The 10,220-nt window shown below is 30.5% G+C and overlaps 1 long non-coding RNA gene across 1 annotated transcript; it reads left to right on the plus strand.

Moving 5' to 3' along the window:
- Nucleotides 1-3,008: 3,008 nt before the first annotated feature.
- Nucleotides 3,009-5,194, plus strand: LOC143258000 (uncharacterized). The gene is made up of 2 exons (XR_013032084.1): nt 3,009-3,076; nt 4,990-5,194. It is a non-coding gene; the product is annotated as an uncharacterized LOC143258000 (long non-coding RNA).
- The last annotated feature ends 5,026 nt before the right edge of the window (nt 5,195-10,220 follow it).

A 10,220-nucleotide genomic window follows, 5' to 3' on the forward strand; every position in this document is an offset into this window, starting at 1 on the left:
GTCGGGTGCCTTAACCACCTGACCATGCCAGGCCTAAAGTGATTTAACATGTGTTACAGACTTTATTATAAACATCGTATCAACATGTATTGTAGACACGAAGAAGTAATGAAAATATTAAACGTTTAATGAATGAACATGATACAAATGTTAACATAAAAATACAACTACATCTATAAACATTTGAGTGTTTATACTAAAGTATTCTAAATATCTTCATTCAAGAGATACTAAAGAATATAAAATTACCTTTAAAGTTTGTTGTAGAATGTAACTTTGGTTCTTATTTATCGTTTGGATAAATTTTTCATTTCTTCATATACTATAAATGAAGCAAAAATACAGAATTTACTATTTTGCACATTTATCTTATAGATACAAATAATTATCACAGTTGTGTAAAACTATGAAATTAAAGTAAATGTTGCAGTTCTGTAAAACAAAACGTTTTATACAATACGACACTTCGAACAGAAAAGTTTGAAGCTGCTATAAGGAAATGTACTTTAAATGGTTAAAATTACCGTCATTTTTGTTAACAAATTAGTTTAAATATATTCAATAAAACATTCATTAATTTAAGTCAGTTTTATCGCGACACAGTTACGTATCATTTTATTAGAGCTACAACTTTTGATCACCAAAAGATCATGAGTTGATCCGTCCACCCTCAGGCTTTTTAACCAGTAAAATATTCCGATACTGTATAATCTGCTGTTTTGACTTTGATGTCACAGTTCATACAGTGTTACGAACCAATGAGTTTTTTTACCCTTTGCTGCGTTAAAAATGCTCATTCTTTCCTCTATGTCCCCCGTACAGCGGTAAAAACGTTAAAATCAAGGGTTCGATCCCTCTCGATGGACTCAGCAGATAGCCTGATGTGGCTTTGTTACAAGAAAACACACACTTTTTGATATTCGATATTGATCTACACTAGGTTGTCCGATTTCTTCCGATGTTATTCGAATATTATGTGCAAGTTTAGCAGCTGATTACCGGTAATGTGGAGAATTAAATTTTCATTTGGTGATGAAAAACCTTAATGATTAAGAACCTAAAACATCGTTTAAAGTTCGAATAATCATAGTTGTTTAGAGAGGCTTAACATTGTCTATTATTATAAAAAATTATATTGTGTTGTAAGTCTATATTTACCTTCTTGGGGAACCACAGTAAATGTTTTGTAATAAGGCTAAAGCTTTAAACAACATGTAGCTATACTGCAGTTATACTGATAAAATAAAGTTATTGTAAAAGAAAATTTATTGTAATTTTTAGTTATTTTGAAATTGTTTTTTTACCAAAGCATACTCCCGAAGACTTATAACTAAACTTCACGTTTCGATATTTTCGGTGACACAACACAGATAACCCATTGTTTAGTTTGAACAAAGAAACAAATTTCTTATTTTGTCAAATTTTCATAACGTTAGGGCTGTTTAATTCGTTTCTTTATCAGTGTGAATAACTGGAATATCCAACAAAAATATTGCTATATTTTAAAAAAATAATACATTTCTTAAATATACGCATACACAAAGGTTCATACAGGATTTTTCCGGTGATGTGAATTCGGCTTAAAAGATTCTAAGAAACTGCAATATTATAAAAAAGATTATATATATTTTTAAGCAAATATACAGCTTAGTTTGTTTGTTTGTAACTAAGCGCAAAGCTACACAATAAGTTACGTATTTTTGGCCCTTACGGGTATCAAAACCCGATTCCTATCATCATAATTCCGCAGATGTATCACTGTAACACTGAAGTGGATTATAACCGTTAGTAAAGCAATAAAATATTATTTTTATAGAACATATGTACACTTGAAGTTATTTGCGTTTTATTTACCGCAGGAAATTGAACCGAATATTTTAGTACTGGAATTCTGTAAATTTACTGATGAGTGATGACCAACCATGAAATAACTTGCTTACTTGGTAAAATTAAATAAAGATGACACTGTCAAATGCATTACGAAATAATGAAAGAAAAATTAGATAATCTAAGATGTTCTTAAAATTATAAAACGTATTGCCATTACATTTTAAAAGTGAGACTTTGTTCTAATATTATGTTTACTTTTTATTGCCCCCCAGTGGTTCAGCGGTATGTCTGCGGACTTACAACGCTAAAAACCGGGTTTCGATACCCGTAGTGGGCAGAGCACAGATAGCCCGTTCTGTAGCTTTGTGTTTAATTCAAAACAACAACAACTTTTTATTGCGTATTAACTTCAATCATATCTACCTATATGACTTTATTTTCGCTAATACTGTTACTACTATGAATAAGCTGGAAACTAAGCAGTGTAAAGTAACATGATTAAACATTTTAGTCTGGAGAAAGAATAGTCTTCAAATTTCTTGCAATTACTTCAACGCTCTCCAATTCTTAAGATAAAATACATTCCCTTTAGCACATTGCCTATAACTACAAAAATTTAAATTACGTGTAAAATGATTTTGCTTCCAAAATTTCTTGTAATTATATTTAGAAAAAATGTGAGAAGCTAGTTTGATTTAAATGCATATCAATGAAAATCGTAGATATATACTGTGATATTTTGATTCGCCAATACGGTTTTAATTTAAATATAGCTACATGCTGCACAAAGCATTTACATTGTATGTTGACAAAAATATTTTTTCTATCATATTTGATTGATCATCGAAACCAGAGCATTAGCTTCAAGTTTATATTTTAAAAAAAAGAAATGATTTGACATTCACAATATTATGAAACATCTCACCACTGCACATAAGAAAACCAAATTCATATATTACTTTCTGTTTCAGTAAAACGTTGTTTTATACGTTGTTTTTTAGCAAATAAACAGTGTTTGTTGTTTAGTTATTGCTCCAATGTTACCCACGCTCTGAAGTTTCTTTCAAGAAATTGCTGCAGTCGGTTTTTCTGAGCATGCGCAGATTAGTGTCCCAAAATTCCGCCAATCCCAGGGCAAGTAGTTTTTACGGTATAAATATATAAGAGGTTCAATTTGTAAACTAGTCATCAAGATATCCAAGACTATCTGAGAAGTGTTATTACTTCATACTATCATTCCTCACTGGTAAGTTGGTCTTAATAATTTAATAAGTTTCCTTCTCGTTTTCAAAACAATGGTTGTAAGACTTTTCGTTGCTATAAAACAATTTTGTTTGTTTGTTTGAAATTAAGCACCAAGCTACACAACAGGTTATCTGTGCTCTGCCCACCACGGGTGTCGAAACCCGGTTTATAGCAATGTGAGACAGCAGACATATCTCACGGGGGTTATAAAACAGCATGTGTTCTCTCTTACTTTCCTTTTTAGGTACAATTCTAATGAAGCTTCAGTTATATAAGTTGGTATTTACAAATAATAGTGTCGGAAGATTTTAGCTTGAAATTTTGTATTAATACCAAGATAATCGTTTTGAAATATATAACAAGCAGAAGTTGTTGCACTTATTAATTAGCGTTAGATTATCTTGCCAAAAGTTCCAAACTTAGCAGAACTATATAGAACTTAGCAAAAGCTAAAATTCTGCAAGGGTTAAGGTACTAAAGAATGTTCGGTTTGCTCCGAGGTGAGATCGAATTTGTATGAGAACGCAGAAATATCTCTGGCGCTTTAAGCTGACTATAATATGACAGAAAGTTCTTTATTTTAGATGATATGTTGCAAAGGTTATCTGATTAACTGCTCTCCTTTTGGTAAGTAGTTCAGATTTAGGGACAGTCAAAGATAATAGCTTTGCCATAATACAAACACCGCACAAGTTTATAGATAAAATTTGGAAAAACAAATATTAAATCAAATGCTGTATCAGCGAAACAATTATAAAATCAAACATACTGGAAATAAATCACTATTTTCTGTTAAAATAGCGTGTGTTATCTCGAACACAAATAACGTATTTTTTAACTTAATATCTTCTAGATTCAAAGTTTATCATTATGGAAACAAATCTAGAAATTACACCACTACCTAAAAATCTGTAACCAGCCAATGATAGCAAATACAACTACAAACGTAGTTTTATTTAAAAGAAATCTAATATATAAATATTAGATTTCTCAACGAATTACTGTGAACCTCCTACTTAAAATCAAATAAAACTATGTAGAACTTTCACAAAAAAATTGAATGTATAAATATATATTTTACGGTATAAAAAATATTTTCTTGAGCTACCTTTAACTATTCTTTGACTATTTAACTGTTCTTGTATTCTTGTGAGTGGAATATCTGCGGACTTAAAGCGCTAGAAACCGAGTTACTATATCGTGGTTGGCAGAGCACAAATAACCCGTTATGTAGCCTTGTGTTTAACTATAAACAAATAAATATCGGTAAGTTAAGGGAATATAAAAGAGCTTTTTTACTTAAATTCATAATTAACTATATGATGACAATCCACCATCACTGTCAGAGATACACACTGATACTTCAAGTCGTAAATGTCCTACATCTTGATAAACGAAATAGAACGAAGAAAAATTTGTTTAATACCTGAAGTCAAGTGAATGCATTGAACTTCAAAACAATTATTTTTGGCAACTGGAACATCAAATTAAGGTTTAATTATTTGAAATTTGATTTTTCCATTCAAGATTTTTAATAATTCCTCTTCGGTGACATTTAAAAACATAATAATAATTCTTATTTGAACTGTATTAAATTAAGTAATTGGATACATAAATTAATTAATTAAACTTTGAAGCTAGCGAAAGCATTAATTTGTCTTATCGAAGGAACAAAAATTGAATAAACTTCAACAGGCTAGCAACTAAATTAATAGACATCTAACCAGGTGTGAATCTGTTATAGCGAAATTGTACGACATTCATTTATTTCCATGTTCTTGTTAAATGATTCACATTTGTATCTATAATTTTATCTTTTTATATTTGTAGATGTATGATCAATGATTTATATTGAAAATGAAAGCATCAAATGTATTTATTAATATGAACTTGTGATATCTTTGCTTGATACAGGATGAAGTGATCAAACTTGCTGAATGTCGTTACTTTTACGATTTTGGCGATATAAGAAAAGAAAACTGAAACCTCACAACATTTAGCTTTTGACTTCCACTGGAAACAAATTGACAATTCTATAATGTCTCTTTAGAGCTCTTTTATGAACAAATGATGTTATGCATGTATGTTAAATAAAGTGCATCTGTTACATACAATGTAATATGTCGCATGTTTTTTTTAATCAGAAACAAAAGTATTGAGCCCACATAACACGGAATCCTGTACTTAGTTATGTATATTTTCAATAGAGTTCTAAATTAACAAGACGTTAAAGTCTCTCTTTACAACATGAATTTTCAGACTAAATGAGTCAAGGATTAGGTTTTAGTAAAGGATGATTTTTACAATACTAACAATATTTGATAAAATTAGAAAAAAGATGAGAGATAAAACATACTGGCTTCAGCAGTTACTACTTTCTACATCTTTGAAATCAAACAATTAGTTTTAAAAATATTCGTCCAGAATTTCAACAACTAAAACTGCTGGAAGAATGATAGTTACTCTTTTTCATTACTTTCAAATTTCGCCTCGCTATATACAACTTTATATATCTACCTTTTAACCTCACCAAGAAACAGGGTTGCCCTAATTTACCAGCAAAATTTTTAATCATATTTAAAAGAAAGTTAGTTAACCAATTAAAAATCAAAATGCAAATATAGAACTAGACGTTAAATGTCGAAATACACAGGTGGAAACAAATTTTCAAGTGTTAAATTGCTAATAGTTACATAATATGTTTCTGAAGAAGAGAGGTCCATATTTCGAAAATACTCGGGTTATACGGTTGTAACCATCTTGTATCAAGACTTCTTGAACCTCCATATTTTTCTAACATCATGAATGTGAAATTATTAAATATTCTGAGATCATGAAATTTCATCATGTAAGCTAAATAAACAAAAGATACGAGTTTCTTCAGTCTCGTAACCTTTTAATTATGCGTTGAAGGCATTACTTTTGTGTCCAAAGATGCTGCCTCAGAGTATGGGAACAAGGATAGGCAATGACGTCATATTCCTACTTTTCAGAAAGATGGCGTCATAGCTGCAGTTTAGTATCACGGCTAAAATATATCTGCTAGATATGATATTTGTATACCTAATTATATCTCAACCCATTAATGGCAGTCGATTCTTACTGTAATTTTATTTCTAATAAAAAGGTGAAAGAGAATCTCATTTTCTACTTCTAAACGAATAACGATTAATCATGAAAGTTTTTTTAATTATAGGAAAACAGTACCTTGTAAAAATAGTTTGGTTTTGTACACCAGAAAAATGTTCATTAAAAGGATTATAAAGTACACATTCGATTTGATTAAATGAATTACTGAGAAAACACATATTTTTAGGTTTATTTTCACTTTAGTGTTTTGTGATTAAGCAAAATAATTAAAACTACGCAATAGGATTTTTGTTTTATGCTCACCAGGCGTATCGAAACGTGAATTTTAGTGCTATAGACTCTGATGTCAAGGAGGTATATGAAATTAAAAATGAAAAAGGTAGCCCTTTATGAAGTGAAATAAACAAAACCTTACTATAACGATAATAATTTTACAAAAATAGATGCTCGGCCATCTTGTTTTCAAGGAAACAGTAAATATGAAAGTTTCATGATATTACCGTAAATAACATAAAACAAAACACCAAATAAATACAATGCAATCGTGATTCATTATCACGAACAACTTATTTTAATATTTTATTTTCGTTTGTTTAGTAATTCAACTATAACTTTCCTTTCAATACCTCTGAAAGTCATAGGAGAAATAATGTTCGCTGTAATTTTGAATTTATGAATTGTATATTAACGATATGTGGCATGTTTTTGTTCAATTGCTCAAGTCTTTTACATACATAAAAATGGATGTGTTACTAATGTTTTTTCTAAAAAAACTCTGGGTATAAATAAACTTTTTGTGCCTCTTGTGTTACTTTCTTTAACATAACAATAAATAAAGTACATGTTTATCTAATATTTTAATTTAATTTCTTGTTTCAGTGTTTTATTCTTGTATTATTCAAAAGATAAAAAATATTTCATTCATTAATTTTGGCTACTTCATTTTGTGTTAGGCAAAGTAAACAAAATAATAAATAAATAAATAAATATTTTAATTATTACTCTTGAAATGAAACTTGGAAATAAAGACTGACTTTACAAAAAAAAAGAAATTAAAACACAAGACTGAAATATTAAATACTTAGTAGAAAAATGTAGAACAGCCAATTTTATTCTATAAAAACTATTCGACATTCATAAACCCCTCCTGCAATTATGCTATTCTTTGTATAGAAACTTAGAATGTTTGAAATACTACTTTTGTGTTCTCAACTTTCGGAACAAAATCACGTATTTAGAGTATGAATATATATCTATTTGAATTAATCTTTACTGTACGAGGTCTGTTCAAAAAATACGCGGACTGTTTGAATTGCGCGGCTCCAGTTGGTTCCAGTCGGTTGAATGACCTGAAGAAGCAACGACTTGCTGTGAAATTTTGTGTTAAACTTGGAAACTCTGCGACTGAAACTTTTGGTATGCTTAACACGGCTTACGGTGATGTTGCTATGAAGCGTACGGCATGTTTCAAGTGGCATGAACGTTTTAAGGATGGTCGACAGTCCATTGAAGATGATGAGCGTTCTGGACGTCCTTCCACGTCAGCTGACGACCCACACGTCGACAAAATCAATACCCTGGTGCGGGCAAATCGATGTCTGACTGTCAGGGAGCTTGCAGAAGAGTGTGGGATATCAGTTGGATCTTGTTACGAGATTTTGACCGAAACATTGAAGATGCACCGCGTTGCTGCGAAATTTGTGCCTCAGAACTCGTGAGTTTTTGGCCAAACACTTGATCACTGTTCTTCCCCACCTCCTACTCACCTGACCTTGCTCCTTGCGATTTTTTCTTGTTCCCCAAACTCAAAAGACCCTTGAAAGGAAGAAGATTTGAGACGATTCCCGAGGTTAAGGCAAATGCGACGAAGGAGCTGGAGGACATTACAAAAGAAGCGTACCAGGACTGTTTCAACAAGTGGAAACACCGTTGGGATAAGTGTGTGCGTTGGGGAGGAGAGTACTTTGAAGGGGTCCCAGACCTGTTACTTCTAAATAAAGTACATTTTGTTTTATGACGTCAGTCCGCGTAGTTTTTGAACAGCCCTCGTATTATGAGCTTTTTATGTAAAGTTATTTATTCGTAATTTTCTTCCAATACATATCTAGTTGACTCTAAATTTAAAAGCTACATTGAAGAATGCTGAACAAGTCAACTTACTCTGTGAGAAAATTATAAAATTTTTGATAAAACTGATTTCTTAAAAAAATTCAAATCTGGAGCATTTTCAACAACAACAAAGATTATGTACTGAAGCACCAAACTTATTATTATTTCTGTTTATCAGTCAATATCATAAGCAAATGGAATCGTTGCACGAAAGATATGAAAACATGTGCTAATGTCTATAAATTATTTTAGTCACCAGATTTATTTATTAGAAGTTTAAACATATTATAAATACGAATTACAAATAGATAAATAAGTCATGGGATCAAATATTTATTATCAACTTGTCTGAAAGGAAAATTTAACTAAAAAAGCCCCCCAGTGGCTCAGTGGAATGTCTGCGGACTTACAACGCTAAAAACCGAGTTTCGATACCCGTGGTAGGCAGAGCACAGATAGCCTATTGTGTAGCTTTGTGCTTAATTCAAAAACAACAACAACAACTAACAGATCATCAGTTTCAGGCTTTACTGTATAAAACCTGTTGATATTTATTGTAAACATGATCATTGTATATCACTCATTGATAGTTCTGTCCTCTGGTGCACAACTTTTAACAATTATTCAAGTTCTTTAAGAACAGTGTAACTTCTCAAAATCATAACCTCTTGCTGTTTCAAGCATACTATTTCCTTTTGATGTTCGGTTTTTCTATTGTATGGGTTGCTCGTTTTATTTCCATATTGTTTTAGAACAATATAGTAATAGCAGAAGATTACATATTATAAATAACATAAACCTAGCATATCTTGAAGTAAAATGAAAATCATATTGACAGAGGGTTTTGCACCTGAAATGTCTTTTAATATCCTAATACAAATTGTTCATCTACAGAATTTAAGTAATTTAAGATATATATGTTGTAATGTTAGTCATAATAATATATGTTTTTAATCATATTATTTATCGTAAAAATAGAATATGTTAGGTGCATTCAAGATATATTACAATTCAATAAAGTGAAACTTGTATTTGTTTAAGTTTCATTAAATAATCAAACAGTTATATTTATCCAATGTCAGGAGCTACATTTCACTTTTGAGAAAGTATAGTTGAATATTTACTTTAAGTCTCACACCTGAAACATCAATCTTAATACAATTCAGATAAGACAGCTACAGTACAATCATTAATCCAACAAGAAACTTTTGTTTAAGAAACGAACCACAATTTCTTTTTATTGTGTTTTTGGATTCTTTGTCATTCCTTCTGTTGTAATCTAATTGAAGTCCTGGAAACATCCATGGAATATTGATCATTTTGAGGTTATGAATGAAAGAGGTATTTCTCTAAGAACCTTACTATTGTTTTTTTTTCATAACGTAATTTAATACTTATCTCTATAACCCCATTATAATTTTCAACTGTTTTCATTTCTTTGCAAATTTAAGTAACAAATAAATAGCCTATTGACCAGAAAATTTTGATTCTATGAAAATATGATTATTATAGGTTAATTTGGAAACATTATAATATCTGGTGAGAAAATAATAATGTTCGTAGGTATTGTATATATAAATAATGTAATTAAAGATGTAAGAATCATGACGTTTCAAATAGTAATGAATGATAATAATCCTAATCCATATTTCGAATAGATCTGTGAGAAGTATAACTCATAAGTGCGTATCTGGATATTTGAATTTTACTTTCAAAGGAGAAAACTTAGACTTGAACTACTACCTCTTGAAATAAAAACGTTGGGACCAGTCTATTATTTCCTATCCTCAACATATCGTATCCACCTGATTGCTGATTCTACTATTATATCATTCCTTCATCTTCTCTTTAATCCTCCCTTAGATTTTTTCTCTATCGTATGTTGTCATTCCATTGTTCTAAATGTCCACCTATTATTGGAATATCTTGCTACATGCCCAGCCTAT

This window comes from Tachypleus tridentatus, chromosome 7, assembly GCF_004210375.1.
Source record: "Tachypleus tridentatus isolate NWPU-2018 chromosome 7, ASM421037v1, whole genome shotgun sequence".
Lineage (NCBI taxonomy): Eukaryota > Metazoa > Arthropoda > Merostomata > Xiphosura > Limulidae > Tachypleus > Tachypleus tridentatus.